At 35.1% G+C, this 20,307-nt stretch overlaps 1 protein-coding gene and 1 long non-coding RNA gene across 3 annotated transcripts in view; both read left to right on the forward strand.

Annotated features, from left to right (window-relative positions):
- Window positions 1-20,307, forward strand: part of LOC115209302 (GTPase HRas) — a 160,295-nt gene that overhangs the window by 72,433 nt on the left and 67,555 nt on the right. The window lies entirely within an intron of this gene.
- Window positions 1,897-19,555, forward strand: LOC118762610. The gene is made up of 3 exons (XR_004998367.1): window positions 1,897-1,907; window positions 15,551-15,561; window positions 19,380-19,555. It is a non-coding gene; the product is annotated as an uncharacterized LOC118762610 (long non-coding RNA).

Consider the following 20,307-nt stretch of genomic DNA (forward strand, 5'->3'; position numbering starts at 1 on the left):
TACTCTGTTCCAGTTCCTTGATATCTGTCTTGTGGATGTGTTTAATCATAGGTTTGTTATCTCTGTTGTGAGAGTACATTCCCACACTTATGGGTCTTTGTTATTTTTCTTTGCTTTTCATTCCATTACAGCTAGTTTTTATGAGTGTAATTTTTATAGCATTATACAGACATGACTGGCAAATATCAACTGCACTCATGTATAAAATATGATTTGAATACCTATCTACTGAACATAGACGTTTTTAAGTTTATTACTGTTTTTACCAGAGGTCACTTGCTTATAAAAGTTGAGTCAATGTTTGTACATTACACACAAAAAGACATTGGTGCTTGAATATGATGTATAGCTAAATTATGTAATGCTGTTGATTGGAAATCAGGCAGTGCTACAGTTGTTCTTTTACAGAGACCGCTCTTAGTTGTGTAGACAGTATCAGTGGTTGTGATGACTAAATTAGATTTTTGTGTTACACTTGCTGTTATTGGAAGTTGTATTAATTACTCACCTTGTCCTCTTTTTCCACCACCTTTTTAATCACTTGATTTCTTTCTCTCGGCACCCTTTGTCCATGTTTGCTCTGTCACATCCATTTTCTGGTTTTGCTTTCTTTGTTTTTTTTTGGTTTGCAGATTTTTAAAAAAACTTTTTACAATCTTGTCTGTTTTCTACCCCTTCACTTCTTCCTTTTCCATTTCTTGCTTTATTTTGCTCTTCACTCTTTCTGTTACTCTCTTATTCTTACTCCACTTTAAAACTGACCTTTTCATACACTCCTTTCTTCTCAAGTTCTGTTTTGTTCTCTCTCTCAGCTTCACATAACTATTCTGTCTATTCTCCCCTACATTTCTATCTCCTTGCAATTGCTTGTCCTATGCTTCATTAACACAATGTGACTATATTATATCTCACTATGGACACTTTCCATCAAATCATTCTGTGCTGTTTTAAAAATTGAAGTACACATTGGGCCTCACTGAGGCAATGGCGAAGGACCAAGATCTCAGTAGATATGCTGTGACTGCAAAGACCTGGGCTGCTTCCTGCACCAGTTCGCATAGCCCCTGCCCATTCAAAGTACCTTGGATTCCAGAACATCCCGCTGTGCTTGAGGAGACCTGTTGAGTCAAGTACATGAACATCGAAATAAATATCAATGGAAATAGTAGTTGTGATACCTGTGCCGGTGGCACATAAAAAGCACCATCCGAACGTGGCCGCTGCCAGCGCCGCCTCGACTGGCTTCTGTGCCAGTGGCACATAAAAAGCACCATCCGAACGTGGCCGATGCCAGTGGAAAAATACTCGGGCTGCTTTCTGCACCAGTTCTGCATAGCCCCTGCCCATTCAAAGTACCTTGGATTCCAGAAACATCCCGCTGTGCATGAGGAAACCTGTTGAGTCAAGTACATGAACATCAAAATAAATATCAATGGAAATAGTAGTTGTGATACCTGTGCCGGTGGCACATAAAAAGCACCATCCAAACGTGGTTGCTGCCAGCGCCACCTCAACTGGCTTCTGTGCTGGTGGCACATAAAAAGCACCATCCAAACGTGGCCGATGCCAGCGCCGCCTCGACTAGCTTCTGTGCCGGTGGCACATAAAAAGCACCATCCGAACGTGGCCAATGCCAGCGCCGCCTTGGCTGGCTTCCGTGTTGGTGGCACATTAATAGCACCAACCGATTGTGGACGGTGCCAGACTCCCCTGGCACCTGTGCCAGTGGCACGTAAAAAGCACCCACTACACTCGCGGAGTGGTTGGCATTAGGAAGGGCATCCAGCTGTAGAAACACTGCCAGATCAGACTGGAGCCTGGTGCAGCCCCTGGCTTCCCAGACCCCGGTCGAACTGTCCAACCCGTGCTAGCGCGGAAAGCGGACGTTAAACGATGATGATGATTGGGTAATGTTGTTTTAGACATCATTATTGTCATATAACATCTGTTTTCTATGCTGGCATAGATTAAATGGTTTGACTGAAAACTGGTAAGCTGCCCCAGGTTCCAGTCTGGTTTGGCATGATTTTTACTGGATACCCTTCTTAATGCCAACCACTCTAAGAATGTAGTGAATGCTTTCTACATGCTATTGGCATGAGTGTCAGTTATGAAACATCAGCATCAGTCACGACTATGATTTCACTTGGCTTGACAGGTCTTCTTAAGCATAGTATATTGCCAATGGTCTTCATCACATATCACTGCCTCCATGGGATCCAACATTTGAACGGTGCTTTTTACATGCCACTAGTACTGGTGCCAGGTATGCACCACCGGCGTTGCATTGGCCACAACTACGATTTCATTTAGCTTGATGGGTCTTCTCAAGCACAACATGTTGCCCAATGTCTGAAGGGTGTTTTTTACATGCCACCAGCACAAGTGCCAGTTATATGACACTAGCATCAGCCACGACTGCAATTTTACTTGGTTTGATGAGTCTTCTCAAGCATGGTATCGTCAAAGGTCTTGGTCATTTGTCATTGCCCCCATCAGGCCCAACGTTTGAAGATCATGCTTCATCACCTAGTCCCATGGCTTCCTGGATCTACCTCTTCCACTAGAGATCAGCCCTTCTTCACACAGCTGTCCTTGTCCATACACATTACATGACCATACCAGCACAGTCGTCTCTCTTGCACACCACATCTGATGCCTGTTATGCCCAATTTTTCTCTCAAGACCTGTCTCTAAAATGCAAGATGGTCACAGATTGAAAACCTTTGATTATATAAATCTGTTTGATCAGTCTTCATGCTATATAGCGTCATTCTTTCATTTTTCTTAATTATTGATATAACCGACAGCCAAAAGTTGGTAGCTTTGGTGTAGCTAGTTTGGTTTTTCACTTTTCAAACAGATAGTGAGCTTTCATTACTTGGGACTGTAATATAAGAACCAGTAACATGCTGCTAATTAACTAGTCCATTATAATCTGCATGTAATTACTGATAAGGATGAGGTAGTTGAGAGCCAGACAAGTATGGTCTCCAGATATGAACCTGTCTGCTGAAGGTGCATCAGTGAACAGATAACAATTTTTCATCTGTGTAGAATTGTTTTTGAGCTAGTTGGGTGGAGCTAGCACATCTGATATGGGTGGGAAATTTGTTCCAAGATGGGTTTAATGTGTATGTTTAAGTGGAGCATGAAAGTATGGTGGAACATACTTTCGGACTATAAAGCATGAGAATATTGTGAGATAAAGATTGTCATAAAACCTGTAGAAGAGTTTATATGTAGGACAATTTGGTGATCAGGCATTTGGACATTTGACAAGAAACGTGTTTTATTATAAGAAAGATAATTTTCTTTCTTGGCTGCTGAGTACTTTAATATATTATCAATTTTCAGTTAAGTCAATATCACACTTAAAATCACTACATATTCCTTGTATCTTCCCTGTAAATTTGAGGTTTCATACCAATGTATGAAAGTAAAATTGTATTGTATATGGCATTAACTTTGTCATCAAAACTTAGAAACATGCACTTTATAAGTATTGGAAAATATACTTGACCGGAAAAGCAAGAGTAAGATGCTCTACTTAATACACTGCTTGATTGATGACATGATCTTAAGCGATACCCAATACATCTCACTTAGTCATACTGCACCCTATACAAATTACCTTGGCTAAATACACTGCTCCACACACCTTGCACCGATTAACACTTTGCTCTTGCTCTTTGATTTTTATGTTTATGCATTTCTTCAGTTTTGAAATTCCTTTTTGAAGGTTATAGTATTTCAGCTACATAACTTTTGCAATATCTCTGTCATATGTCTCGCAACTAATAGACAATCAAAATGGTTCTGTGTTCCCAAGCTTGACCATTTTCATTATTTTACTATTTCTTTCACTTAATTTTGGCTACTCTATGCTTTTAGAAGTAAGATGGTAGAGTAAATAAGATATTGGACCACCTACCTACTCATTGCATAGGTTGTGGTTTGAGATCTACTGCTGGCATTCCAATGTAATTTCTGGGCAGAATGCTTTATTGCTTCAGTTTACCAATCTGTTAGGAATAGGTAACAAATCAACTGAAACTGACTTGTGGTAGACCAAGATCTTGTACAACAGATGATTTATCTCTTTTGCTTCATACCATAAATTTGAAGGTATGCACCAATCCTTAAATGGGGCTTAGAAGAAAATTACATTTCCATCAGGCTTTGCATGCTAAGCTACATGAATAAGGAATTCGTTCAAAATAGATGAGTTAGTGTAAAGCCCATCCCACTCTCTCACTCAAAGCATGTCTCTAACAGTGCATGGATGCCAAGCCAAATTGTGCACATTGTGATTATTAACACATTTTTTGTTTCGTGGTTAAAATTTTTTTTTCTTGCATAAAAATACCTTCATTGTCTGGATGTCATTCTCTTGGGTCTGAAAGCCTCTTCAATAGTCATGAGGAAGTCTTCATACTAATTTATGTATATATAATTTGAAAAGGCAGATCACAATTACACCTCTAGTTAGAAGGCAGTTTATCAAAAATAGCATGACTATTTATTTTGTTCAGTTTTTTCATTTTTATTTTCTTTTTCTTTGCTGATGGAGGTAAATCTAGAAATGCTTTCAGGAATATATAGTTTTTCTTCATTTACACAAATTATGAAAAATATTTTAAAGTATGCTGTATACTTGCCACTTTGCACACTGTATTACATTCCACATGCTGACTTGAGGTATTTGCTTCAACCTAGATTAGCTAGATCGTTGTTCAGGTGTATTTTTAACATTCTCACTGTAATCTTGTTTTCTTTATTCACCTTAACTATGTTTAATAGCAACAAATATCATTGAAAGTGACTGAGACAAGTGGAGTAACTTTACATATTCTATATTTCTGCAGACTTTTTTGTTTGCTTTTTTTTAAGCCTATTCATTCTCAGGCACATCTTACAATGATTCCCTGCATTTTTTCTCTTTTTTTTAGTGCATTAGTGATATAATGAATATTTAGAACTGACCCTCCTATATTAAGGAGTAATTTTACAGAGCTTTTTCATAAATTTATTATCTGTTTTGAAAGATATCTTAGATTTATGAAGCCAGATGAATACAATAAAATTAATTTATTTCTATTAAGTCTGGGAGGTGTTCAATATTTGGTTACTCTGATGAAATAGTGGTTTAAGATTGCAAAAGAGACAGCTGAGGATGTCATTAACTACTTTTCACGAATAAAGCATTTCATTGCATCTAAATTTACAAATGATAAAAATACTCAGTGAACAATCACCTGGAAACAATCACCTGGACAACCTGTTAATGACTTTGTCAGTTCTCTTTGACAAATATTGCAGACTTCCTATATCATTTGCAAAAGAAGTTCTTACAGGTGCTTTTTGCCTAGAGCTTTAACCATTTGAAAAGTAGTTTTCCATAGCTTTGTGTTTTTTCATAAAACTAGAAAAACCCTTATTCAAGTGGAAGAATCTATCATTAGTGCTATAGACAGCATCTTAAGACATTCTAATTCTTATGTTGCTGTTGGGAAATTAACTTTTAGTCTAAAACTTGTTTTTAGGATAGCTCTTACCTTACATGGCCATAGAGAATTTCCTGCTAACTGATAAACAATGTAAGGTAATGGAACATTTTGCAAAGATATTTTGGAAACCAAAAGTATTAAAAGTATCCTTCCATCAAAAGCAATTCAAAGTAGTGAAATAAATTGTTTCCTAGTAACTAAAGTTTCTGTTGTCTATGGAATATCTGATTCTGCCATTTTTGGAATTTCTGCATTATCACAACTACAGTCACTTCAATTTAAATTTAAAGATAAACTTCCACCTTTAATTATATTGCATGTGTTAATCTGAAAGTTAATATATTTAACAAACATTTAAAAGTCTGAGTATTCATTGTCTCAAACTTAGGAATTTTAGTAAAAGTAATAATTTTGCTTCACTCAGACTCGTTCTTTTGAAAACCTCAAATTCATTAAAGTTGAAATTAATAAACTACTGGATGAGGGAATATTTATATCTTCAGAGTCATGGTGTTCTCAAGTGTTGAAGTCAATAAAAGTTGTGGCAAAAAGTGTTTCACTACGTATCTACTATTAACAGATATACCCAGCTAGGTACATTTCCTATCCCATTTATTAGTAATGTTTTAAACCTAAGTTACAGAAATCATAATTTCAGTATGGTTGACCTTCATTCAGCACATTAAGTGTAGTTTACTCCTCAAGAGTAACATTTTACTTCTTTCGAAGCTAATAGTGAATTATTCCAATTTATGCAAGATTCTGAAATTACAAATAGCATTAGCTTTTAGCAGAGTAGTGAAAGAAATTAAAGACTTAAAAGAAATAGCCTCATTACTTTAATGTGGTGATTTGTGGAGAAAATACTAAAATATCTTCTGTTGTGAATATGTGCAAATGAGAGGGCTTTAACTCCAATCTAAAATAATGTAAAATCAGTGTGACTGAGTTACTATTTCTGGGTTACATATTTAGAGAAGGTAAGAAACAATTAAAGAGCTTCCTTATGTTCATCATCTTCCAACACTTGGTTCCCTACTTACGATTGAAGCAGATATTCATCTGTTTCATTAAAAGTTTCTGTGCTAATTCAAAATGGGCAGCCAATTTGCTACTATTCACATAGATTGAGTGCTATTGAAAAGATATAACTTGTTGCAGCTCATATTTTATCATTTGAAAAATATGCAACACTACCTGTTAACACAAAAATTCAAACTTAATATAGATCAACAAACAATAACTTTCCTTATGTTACTTAGTCTCCATCTAATACTAATACTCTGTAAGACTATAGCTCACAGAGTTCACATGAAATACAGTACCATCCAAGAAGTACTTGTAAGATGATGAATTGATATCAATAGATTCCCTCAAATGCTCAGAGAGATCATTAGAAGTAGATAGCTTCTGTTACCTAAGAGACCAAGTTAGCTGTGGATGAAGAAGTTCTGAAAGTATAGTTAATAGAATAAGGAGTGAGTCAAAGTTCAGAGCTTCTACTTTTGTGCAAGAGAGAAGACTGTGCTGGTTTAATCATGTAGTGTGTATGGAGGAGTACAGTTGCATAAAGAAGTTCCATTGTAATTGTGAAGGGAACCTGTGGAAGACGGACAAAGTGGCAAGAAAGAATCTTTGGATGTTGGGCCTCATTAAGGAAATGATAAGGAACTGGGAGTTGTGGTGATGCACCAAGCAAAGTAAAATTGCTGTCCTCCGTACATATAGGCTTGTCCTTTACAAATGCTGGTGCCATATAAAATTCACTCATGTTGGTGCAACATAAATGTACCCATGCTGGTGGCACATGAAAAGCACCTGGCACACTCTGTAAAGTAGTTGGCATTAGGAAGAGCATCCAGCCATAGAAACCATACCATAACAGACAATTGGAGTCTGGACAGCTCCCAGCTGGTCAGTTCCATGACAAACCATCTAACCCATGCCAGCATGGAAAATATATGTTAAATGATAATGAAGAATTTGAATAGATAAGCATTACACTTGATAGTAATCTGAATGCTAAGGGGTTAAATACACAAATTGGCTTCTATGAAGAGTCAGTTCTAATAATCTGTTACAAAAACACATTACAGATGAAATTAGATTGTATGTGTATGACATTAAAACCTTATTTCATCAAGAGTTTCAACTTGCTAGCTTATACAATCAACAAAACCTTGCAGCAACTGTCCCTTGATATTGTAGGACCAAAATCAATTACTATAATGAGTGACTCTTACATTCTGACAGTAGCTAATGAGTTTATGTATTATTGTATTTGTTTTACAAAAAGAAAATTTTCCAAGCTCTCATTAAAAGCTTCTACTCATTATTCACTTGGTTCAGAGCTCCAAGCTTTGTTCATAGTAACCATGGCACTCAATATGAAAGCACTGGGTTTGGAATTTTTAAGTAGAAAGAACAACTCATCGCTATAAATTACCAAATGGACAATATGAATGTTACAATGGGAAGATGTGGAAAACTACTAAGTTGTACTTAATTCAAGCAAACAAGATGATAAAAGAACTTGCTCGGGTGGTGATTTAAAAATGTAATTAAAGTACTCCCTTAATGTCCTCATTTAATTTTTAACAGGGAAGCCTGACAGTCTCAACAAGCCATTTATCTCAAACTCCTGAACACAAAGTTTTAGGTAACACTGAAACCTGCAAACCTTTAGTCATGTATCCTCTCTCTTAAGCAAGTACAACTACAACAATCATAAGTTTGGAAATAGTAAATGCTGAGAACATCTAAAATGTTTACTGCAACTTAACTATCAATTCTAGCGTCCTGAAAGGAGCAAGAAGAATGCTTGCTTATTTGGATGTGTATGATATGTCCTAATGACCAACAATGACTTTTGTTAGACTTTGTATTGTTAATTACCAAGTTTTTTTGGGTTTTTTTACCATTTGGAAGTTACCATTTGACATTTCTTAATGTTCTTCCCCTTGTTGAATATCTTATTGAATATTCTTTATTAAAACATATAAATCAGATGACTTTGTTTACAACTTCTGATGTGTGACATTCATCTTTGGTTGGACATTCACTGTTTGAAATTATAAACACTCAGAAACAAAACCAGAATGTAGACTTCACTGGAAGCGTAGCTTCAACTCTAGTGTGTGCTTGCTTGTTTCAATTAAATGTAGATGCTATTGTATTGAAGATTAACTTACTTACCTGAGCAATTAATGAACATTTTTTATTGTCAATTACTTGGGATTTATATTGGCAATTAACTTAAGATGAGTTATTTTAGGTTTTTATTTAACACATGTTTAATAATTCATGTGAATGATATCCTATTATCTTGGCCAGGTGTAACTTACAAAATCTATATTACTATTAAGCAGCATAAATCTTATACAGCTTAGATGATGTTTAGATGAGTTTCTATGTGATTCTGAAGCTGTGTGTAAGATTCATAGGGATGCTCAAAATGTAATGGAACATGTGGTAGTTATGCCAATCTTATGATCATTGATGATATGAATGAAGTAAAATACCTACAACTCGGAGCATTAGATTTATCTATTGTTATAAGGTTCATTTGTTTCTTTATGGAAGCAAGTTTATATATTTGAAAACTGGGCAACAAACTTGCCAAGCACCAGGTATAAAAAGCATTATAGATCCATAAAAACAATTTTATATCTGACCCTTACAGATTGATTAACCCAGCTAAATCTGAAATAGGATTAGTTAATAAAACATATTTTAAATTAGAAAAGCCACCAACCTACAACAAGGGTTTCCTGAAAGTAATGCAAAAGTGAGCATAACTTTTTTATTAACTGACATTGTTTGTTTAAATTGCACATGTTTAGTAGCATAACTTCTTTATAGAGAGGTACTATTTAGCATAATCTTCATCACAATGATGATTTACACCCAACTTTAAAATCCTCTTCAAAAAAATTCAGGTGTGCTATTGTACCCCACTTTTGTTCCACTTTCACCTCCTCTGTGTCATCAAACTGACCCCTAACAACTTTCAATGAACTGAACTAGTCAGATGGTGCCAAATCCAGGGTAGATGGGGCACCACTGATATGCCCAATTTGCTGCTGGTTGCCTAATTTGTTGCCAATTTTAATTAGACATGCTCATGATGAATATGAACTCTTTTCCATTTTTTTTTTTTTTTTTGATCTCTTGAGCATTTCAATGTACTGCTTGGTTGTCAGAGTCTAACCACAAAAATCAAGGAGAATGATAACCAGTTTCACCCTTCCATAAAAAAAAAAGCCCATTAAAAAAAACAAAAAACTTTGTCTCAGTTACTAGCTCTTGAATTCTTAGGCTTTGGAAAAGAGGTATGACATCATTCCATGGACTGAATCATAAAAATACATTGTTTCATTCCCTTTGTCTCTTTCTTGATCTTAAAGATACATTCATGTTTCATTCCCTGTCACCAGATCCAAAAAAATGTGTTTTCATTAGCTTCAAACACTTCCTTCCAGTAAATCAAAGCAGACTTTCATTCTTATTTCCTTCAAATTGAATATCAACTGTCATACACTTTCTGATATCCAAGGTCTTCCATCTTCTATAATGGATTGTGACCACAAAATTCTTTAATGGATTGTGACCTCAATATACTTGTATAATTGTAACTCATCTGCTCATGCAATTTAATGTCCACTCTCTGATAATTTGTGTCAGTGGTTGCAGTTCATCTCTCCACACTGTATATTTTGTCTTCAGTGCTGGTTTCCCTTTCTTTAAACTTTTTTAGTTCATCTGTACACATTGATATTGCCAGGGTTATCATTTCCATGAACAACCTTGTCTTTAAAACATACATATACATGCAGATATGCACACAATATATAGTCGTGATATAGTGATGTAACTAAGATATAATGCATATATGTGTGCATATAATTGTATTGACCAGACTATTGAATGTTGTTGCACACTGTTGATTACAATGTGATTCTTTGAATTGTTATAGCTTTCGACTGATTGTACCCCCTCTGTCTGTCTGTCTGTTTCTCTCTCTCTCTCTCTCTCCACTCACACACACACACATGGAGGGAGGGAGAAAATGCCTTGTACTTCATCGGTCCAGTTCTGGTGAGTTGTGGCTGTGAATTTTATTTGTTATGTCAATGACATTCTAAAGGAACTCGCTTTTCTGCTTTCTAAAATTACAAAAAACATCATTCCAAATTTTGGAGAAGAATAACCAAGATCACTTCATCAAACTGCAGAAATGATTAAGCAATCTAAATTTTAACATAATTTAATTTTTTTTTTTATATTGAAGTTAATTGCTCTAACTTTTAAAAATTACTGTCATTTTAGTTTGTATGTTGAAACTTGCAGCAAGCCAGCTATATTGACAAACCAATAACTCTCTGACTGGAAAGTCAATTGTTCCCATTCCACAATGGCATTGTTGATGTATCTTTGGCAATGCTCTGTAATTATAACTCTAAAAGTACACCTAGCTGAAGATAGGTACTTTTGGAAGGTACAGCTTACCATTGTAAACAATGATAATACTTTGTAATTGACATATTTTATTAATTGTTGAACTTGAATTTCCTTTACAGTTTAGTTGAGTCTGACATATTATTGCAGCAGATTGACATAATCATTATAGTGTCTGAAAAAAAATTGCTTTGCAGCATTCTTTCTAGCTCTTTTACATTCTAAGTTCAAATCCTGCCATGGTAAACTTTACCTTTTGTCCATCCAGGGCCAATGGTGTCACTCCTCCTTCACTCAAAATTGCTGGCCTTATAAATTAGAAGCCACTGTTTGTTCAAGACAAATTTAAAAGAGAGTGATGGGGTGCTCATGTTTTATCCAAAATTTATGGAAACTATTTTTGTGTGCTCTAGTTGTCTTTTACTCAAGTTATTTGTACGTTGTTGCTTTCTTGTTATTGTTTTAGCAGGTCAAGTGGATTTATTTGAAAAATATGACATAAAAGTAAACAAATCTGATATTTTACCTCATAATAAAACAGACTGTGTACAAAGGTATTTTAGACTGATTGCAACCTAATAATTTGGTTACCACTCTAGCAATGAAAATAGTTTGCAATTTTTTTAATGAATGGTGCTAGTGTTTTCAATATATGGTAATGATATTATATGCTTATATAGCAGCTGGTTGAGTTGCTTCTAATTTAACTGTGGTGGCCATTCCATTTATCTTTACCTCTGAATAGTTGCTAGTCCAGTTGCTTCTATTTGTGTCTAGGTGCCAATGCAGTCATGTTTTGTATAGCTGCCTGTCAAATTATTACCAATCCAGTTATTTACCTCTGCATATGAACAGTTAGTGATCTGTATAGGGTTGTCAGTGCAGTTGCTATGTCCCTTGTAGATTACCAGTCCATTTGCTTGTGTCAACGTATTGTTGCTAGACCAGTTGTTTGTCTTTACAGTTACTTGTCTGTTTATAGAACTGCAAGTTAAGATGTTCCTGTGATTTCAGAAATGAAGTTTTAAAAATATCAAGAATTTGCCTTCTCATATAATATATTTACTGGATACTGTTTGCTTTTGTCTGTGTTGATTTCCAATTTATTTTTACTAGAGTTGGCAGGTGGATGGTTTGTGTCATGGAAGATATATTGCACTTAGTTGCATCTGCAACTTATCTGTTTAGCAGTTTGCTAAACAGTTAGTCTGGAAATAGATGTCAAATTAGATTGAAACAAATATTGTTGAATTTAAATTCAGTTTAACATATGTAGATAAGTTTGTATAAATGTATGGATGATTACATTTTTACCTACTTATGTCAGTAGTCATGAGTGTTGTGCAAATGTGTACAAGTGTTGTATGTAACTGTATTTTTTCTTTGCAGCTGCCAATTGCTGTTTTTTGCATGCCTACTTAACATTTGTTAAAGAAAACATGCTTGATAATCATTCTCATGTACCCTACCATCTTCAGTTTTTTTCACATTTTGTTTTCTGTTCATAAGCATATGCTTAGAAAACAGTCTGATGAATTAAACTTGTTGAAAATTCTAATTTGGGTTGAAAAATCATGCATGATTTGAGGAGGTATGTTTTGTGTTCTCTCTCTCTCTCTCTCTCTCTCTCTCTCTCTCTCTCAGAATGATATTATTAGCAATGTGACAAAGCCAAAAACAAAGAGCATTAAGTTTGTTTATGCTACATTCCTCCATAATGACATCAAGGAATTTTTACCAAGTCTCCATAGAATTAGTCCTCTTTGAATAACTTAGATGAATCGATACATATTTTTTATTGTCTTCCTTCACATCTACCTCTGCTTTCCTTTATGTAAAAAAAAAAGATTCCAGTCAAAATAAATTGTATGCTAGTTTTGACTCCACTTTTAGTATTGAGTTGCCCCATCAGTAAATGCTCTGTTATTAAAACTGCTTGAATATATTACCCTTAAATAAACATATAGTTTCATTTATTTAATTTTATCTGTTTTTCCATTCTAGCAAGGGTTAGCTGTATGTATTATTGAGGTTATTTTTTACAACCAGATGTCCATCAACATCTACAAGGTTTGAACTCAAAATGTAAAAAGCTGGAACAAATGCTACAAAGCATGTTTTTTGATGCTCTAACAATACTGTCAAGCCACTAATAATTTCTGATATGAACACAAAGGAATAGTAGTTTAAATCAACTCCACCACTGTACTTAACTGGTACTGTTTTATCAGCCATGCATGTACATGCGTGTGTATAGACATATTCAATAGGTTCATAAAGAGTAATTAATTTCATTTTTACCTTCCTCTGCACTCTTACATGCAACTGACTTAGGGAATGAATTGTGTTGATAAACTGAGGAGCTCTTACCATTATATTTAGTTCTCACACCCAGATCTAAAATGGAAAATGATATCAAGTCAAGCAATACATTTGCAAAGAATATTGTGTATTTATGCATTCACATGTGCAGGTGTACTTACTGTAAGGTGTTGGTTTTAAGCTTGTGGTGATGGAGAGTTCTGCAACACAAATTTATTTGTTGCTACGCCATTTAGAGAGATGGTTTCCAACATGGTGACATTCCCTCATCACAATACATGATTCAGTTGCCCTTTAGGATGTAGTGAATGTGTGTATAGCAGCTAGACTATTAAACCCTATACCATAGGTTTCATCTGTCAACCAGATGATTTTTAATGTTTTAATTATTCAAGTGAGTTCACACATACTCACAAACATGTATTAACTATTTACTTTTCTCTAACAGAAACCATAAACATAAGCACAGTAGTCCCTCTGTATATCTTTTTTTCTTATACTACTAAATTCCATGTTAACTTGCACACTTTATTCACCAAAATCACATTACAGTTACATGTAATGTTGGTATTAGGCTGCTAGACTTTTTTTTCATCCACTTATATTTTAAGTAAAATGCACAAAGTAATAAAGCTGTGTTATTTCTTATATATATTAAGATTGAGAGATAGATATTAAATAATATAAACTAATATATTGGATTATTGTAGATTATCTTGCTCCTAGCAATTGTGCAGTACTGCATGTTATATGTGGTATGTATATATGTGTGTATATTTAGTTTTTTCCCCTCTATATACAGTGATACAATCAATTTGTATGTGTGTGTGTGTGTGTATATATATATATATATATATATATATATATATATATATATATATATGGATGTATAATGTCAGTGTGCATACATGACGGAGTGTAAGCGCCCTGAGAGAAGAGTTGAACTTAAGAAGCATCAGATGTAGTGTGCAAGAGAGACGACTATGCTAGTTAGGTCATGTGTTGCGTATGGATGAGGACAGCTGTGTGAAAAAGTGTCACACCCTAGTAGTATTGGGAACCTGTGGAAGAGCTACACCCAGGAAGACCTGGGATGAGGTGTTGAAGCACAACCATTGAACATTGGGCCTCACCAAGGCGATGACAGGTGACAAAGACCTTTGGAGATATGCTGTGCTTGAGAAGACCCGGCAAGGCAAGTGAGACCATAACTGTGGCCTATGCCAGTTCAGCAAAATCGGCTCATTTAAGAGTACGCTTCAATCATTGGGCAATAAACTGCACTTTCGAAGACCTGTTGAAGCAAGTGAAGTCGTTGTCATGGCTGATGACAGTACCGCCTGATTGGCACCCATACTGGTAGCACATAAAAAGCTCCATTTGAGCATGGCCGATGCCAGTGCCACCTGACTGGCTCCTGTGTTGGTGGCACATAAAAAGCACCCACTACATTCTCGGAGTGGCTGGCGTTAGGAAGGGCATCCAGCTGTAGAAACATTGCCAGATTGGATTGGAGCCTGGTGCAGCCTCCTGTCTCACCAGCCCTCAGTCAAACCATCCAACCCCATGCCAGCATGGAGATGGGCATTAAACAACAACAATGATGATGATGGTTATATATAACAAAACTTTCCATGAAGTCAAACATCTGAGGATCTGTAACGAGAAACTCCAAACTCAAATTCAACCTTTTCTTAAAATTGTTCTACCAACTTTTTCTATTTGTCTATCTGCCTTTCTCTCTCTCTCTCTCTCTCTCTCTCTCTCTCATATGTATGTATAGAGAGGTAGGTAAATAGATAGATAGATAGAAAGAATGCAAGACAACTATACTTACTTTAGCCAATCTTGCATGCTCTTATGAGTAAAGAAAACAGTACATTTGAAATTACAAGGAACAAGTTATAAAGTTATTTTACAAATTTAGGCAGCCTGTATCATTTTCAATGGCTCTGATTTATACTGACCTTGTTGACTGTAACTATGTGTTATTAAATAGGCATGCTAATGCTATAATTAGACAGCAATTCAAGGATTTGGCTTTCTTAAAAAGTTTGGCTTTGCAAATTATTGTAAGTTGAAATCATAAAATGATTTTTGGCTATTTTAATTCATACTAGCTTTTGTTGAATTTTTTTTTTAATGGCTCAGTAAATAGTTATTTCTACATTGAGATGCCTTTCATAATAGCAAACAATTTTGGATTTGTCCTGGACGTTAGCACTTGGAATACTGTTTATAATTATTATTCACGAGTACAGTAGACTGAAGAGTGACATATTAAATGTTTTCTGATATTTAGTTAGGAATTTCACCTTTATGTGGGTGATAAAATAGTACCAGTCAAGTACAGGGGAGTTGATTTAAGCAACTATTCCCTTGTGTCAGTTTCAGAAATTATTATTCCTATGCAAGGTAGTGAGATGGTAACATTTCCTTTGGCTCTTTACATTCTGAGTTCAAATTGTGTTAAGATTGACTTTGCTTTTCATCTATTTGGAATCAATAAAATGAGCAGTAATCAACTTGCCACTTCTCTCAAAATTTCTAGCTTCATACAAAAGTTAGAAAGACTATCATTTATTATTATTATTATTTAAGGTGGCAAGCTGACAGAATCATTAGCACGCTGGATGAAATGCTTAGCGGCATTTCATCCTTCTTTACACTCTGAGTTCAACTGCTGCCAGGGTTGACTTTGCCTTTCATCCTTTTGAGGGGTTGATGTAATCAACTAAACCCCTCCCTTGAAACTGCTGGCGTTTTTCCAAAATTATTATTATTGTTGATTGGCAGAACCACTAGGGTATTGGAAAAAACATCTTGTGGTATTTGTTCTGGCTTGTTGCATTCTGAGTTCTAATCTTACCAATCTAGTATTGACAAATCCCCTCCCATCCAAATTGCTGGCTTTGTACCTAAATTACATTAATGCATTAAATATGATCTGGCATTTAATTAGGTCCCTTTGCAATTTGCATTCAACAACCACCATTGACTTTGCTTTTTGTTTTCCTAAGAGCTTGGATTGAAAGATATTCTCCTCCAAAATTTGAAGCTATGTGCTCATAGGTTGGAAATTAGTATTAAGTTAGAGTAGCAACAAATATAAGAACACTGAAGTAAAATCCTTTCTCCCTTCATATACATCTTGCTTGAAACTGAACTCTATATGAAAATCCACTAGTATATTGGATCTGACCATATGAACCATACTATGTAAGACATGTGAGAGATTACTATTTGTTAAAAGCATGTTAAAACTTGTGCTGTATCAGTTACTTGTCCATTCAAAATTTTTTTTTTTATTTCCTCTCAGAACTTTTGTTTTCATTGGGGAAAACTCTATGCATCATAATGCCACAAATCATTATCTCAAGCATAATATGTAACTGAAGAAATGATCATAATATATAGTAGTGGATTTTGGCATAAAAAGTAAAGCCTAATCTAGTTTCATTAGGGTGTCTTAGAAGTTAATTGGTTTTTAGTGATATTATAGTTATTACCTACATATAAAATATAGACTATTGTGTGTGTGTATATATATATATGGGAGTGGGGCAGTACTATGGTGTAATAGTATTGTCCACAGATGTTAAAGAAAGTAGTTAATTGCTCATGTCAGTTTCAAGTAGCAGTGTTCTATGCAAATTAAATTCTTCTATTACAGGGAAATTAAAATCTACTTGGAATACTTGCAAATTGAAGGAAATGAATTGCTGGAGCAATGTTGCAAGTTAAAGCTACACATTTAATAATGTAGCAGATCTTTCATAATCAAGTTAGATACCCACCTGGTACTGGATATCTGTATATGATGAGCTCAATATAAGTAAATTATAGCCTGGTGTAGATTTGTCAGTTATGACAGGTGTTCCAGCTGATTCAATCAACAGACCAGCTTGCTTGTGAAATTAACATGTAAGTGACTGAGCACTTTAGACACATGTACCCTTAAAATAGTTCTCAGAGAGATTCAGCATGACTCAGAATGTGACAAGGCTGGCCCTTTCAATTACAGATACAACTCGTTTTTGTCAGCTGGGTGAAATGGAGTAACATGAAATAGTGTCTTGCTCAAGGACACAAGGTGGGAATCAAACTCACAACCTTATTATCATGAGCCAAATATCTTAAACACTAAACCATTGCACACATGCACCTCCTATTACCAGAATTGGAACAGGGTCTGACTCCAATAGCAGTGTTGATCAAGAAGATAAATTATTTGTATATTGTTTTGTTTCAGTATTCTGTATTATTGAAGATATCTATAGATTTTAGCCAACACTGTATGTCATAGATGTGGACACTGTCTTTGTGTACAGTATTTTTGCAAATAGGAAAAGAAAAATCAGTCAGAGACAGTGGGTTTATAAGCAGTGTCTACAAGTGACAGTTAAAGATATTCAGTCACTGATGAAATCCCAATACTGGACTAAAACCAAATCTTCTGTTGTCTATGAAGATTTTATGTATAAAGACACTGTTTACATAAGTCTATTACATATAATGATGGCTAAAAATCTATAGTAGTCTATATTAAGAAGATTGATGTCTCTGCTCTGATGTTGAGTGGTTTCCAGTAGTTTTCTCTATACTAATACGAAAATGCAACTCAATTATACAAGGTAATAGTAATTTACACTTATACCCCTTTGCAAATTATAGCTGTGACCCAAAAGAAGTTGTCTTGGCTATGGACTTACCTCAAAGGAAGGAACATACAACAACTAACTACAAGTCTATGTACTTTCGTGTCTACTTATGCATTTACAATCTCATTTTGCCATGGAATGTTGCAAGGCAAAATACAATTAAATGAAATGAAATTTGTATGTGCACTTATGTATGTGTTATAGTTTTGATGACTATTTGTAGTAATGACTGCTATATATATATATATAAATCTTTACCACAAATAGTCATCAAAGCTATAAATAACACACAAAACATTGCTTTTCATTTTTTAATTCACCATGCTATATCTTTAATCTCTTCAATCACTTGAATTCACATAAAGCAAAGCATATATACATCTATCCCTGTCTATCATTTAGTCCCCCGCCTCTCAACTATTTTGATCTGCTAATTTTTCTAGTTCATTATATTTTTCATTAAATCTTTTTTTTTTTTTATATAACTATTTTACTGTCTCTTTCATAGAATAGAAGTTAATATTTAACTTGCATTTTTCCCTCTTGTGAATTCTAATGAATGGGAGAAGGAGTGTTTCAAATATCGAACCAGTTGTGGGACCAGCCATAAGAGTTGATAGCAGCCTAATAGATAAGGCAATTAAGAATATGAAGACAGAGAAAGCCTCTGGGCCATCAGAAATCACTGCCGAGAAGATTAAAATATCCAATGGTGTAGCATACACCATATATTACTCATATACTTAATCAGGTTATTCAGGAAGGTGCCATCTCCAGTGATTAGTGTAGTAGTATTATAGTTAGCTGCTACAAGGATAAAGGTGATGCCTTGGATAGAAACAACTACAGAGGTATCAAACTGCTAGACCAGGTCATAAAAGTTACTGAGAGGGTTATAGCTCAATTGATTAGGAATAGAATTAAACTAGACAAGATGCAGTTTGGTTTTGTGAGACAGCTGCAGGAAAAGTCCTTGGTCAAAAGTGAGCCATTGTACTTAGCTTTCAGCAACATGGAGAAAGCTTTCAACAGTCCTCTGCTCTGTTATGTGGTGGTCTCTAAGGAAGTTAGGAGTAGAGGAGTGGCTTGTTAGAGCTGTACAATGTTTATTGCCCCTGTGCATCTGCCACACACAAAAGGTATCATAGAGTTTTACCTATACTTGTTCTATAGATCAAGCAGGGCCATCTACCTGAAGAGGTTTGTGATTTGTTCGCCTTCTTACTTACTAGGACTTTGGCTTTTGCAACATTAACTCTAAGGCCCCTCGGTTCTAAAATTGCTTCCACACCTGAAATTTCTTCTAGTTCTGGTAGTGATTCCACTATGAGAGCAGGGTCATCAGCATAGAGGAGCTCCTAGGGGCAGCCTGTTTTGAATTCCTCTGTTATTGCTTGGAGAACTATGATGAATAAAAGAGGGCTGAGAGTTGATCCTTGGCGAACCGCTACTTCTACCTGGAATTCTTCACTATACTCATTGCAGACCCTTACCTTACTGACGGCATTCGTGTACAGCTCTTATTAACCACTCATCTATCCCTAGTTTCCACATAGCCCATCAGATAAGGGATCGGGGAACCCTGTCAAAGGCTTTCTCCAAGTCAACAAAAGTCAAGAATAGGGGTTTATCTTTGGTTAGATATTTCTCCTGCAGCTGACTTAATATCCTTAATTGCTTTATCTACCAGGGTGCTCTCGATTCCAGGTTGAGGTGAAGCTGTCAAATTTGATGGCAGACTATCCCCTCCAAAAACCTGTTGACCTACAATTGAAACACATAAGATTAGGATAATAAGTGTATATTAATAATAGCTAACCTTGGAAACTCAGATGTATGATCGTTGACGTTTTATCTAATTTTTTTGAAATACTGCTTGGTTTGGTTTTAACCATCTGGTACAAAAGCTTATGCATTCCTAAGGCCCTAAAATTATTGTCTAGGATTTAGGTTCTGCTTTACTAGCTTTCTTTTAAATTGGTTAACACTATTCATGTTTTTAACATCTGCAATACTTTTATTTAAAGTTGTCTATGCTCCACTAACTGCTGCATTTTAACTTTCAAATTTCATTCATTGCACAGAAACAGAACAAGGGTCTTTTTGATATCTCATAAATAAAAGTATTGCAGATGTTAAAAACATGAATAGTGTTAACCAATTTAAAAGAAAGCTAGTAAAGCAGAACCTAAATCCCAGCTGTGAACTTTTGATTCTTCAACTAGACTTGGCTGTTGTAATTTCTTGTCCTGGTTTCAGATCATTATAGTTATTTTTGAGTTTTCTATTTTTTCACACTACATCACAGTAAATTTCCTTCTTTTAAATTATTTTATATTTCACAGATACTCTGTTAT

This window comes from Octopus sinensis, linkage group LG3 (genome assembly GCF_006345805.1).
Source record: "Octopus sinensis linkage group LG3, ASM634580v1, whole genome shotgun sequence".
In the NCBI taxonomy this organism is placed as follows: Eukaryota; Metazoa; Mollusca; class Cephalopoda; order Octopoda; family Octopodidae; genus Octopus; species Octopus sinensis.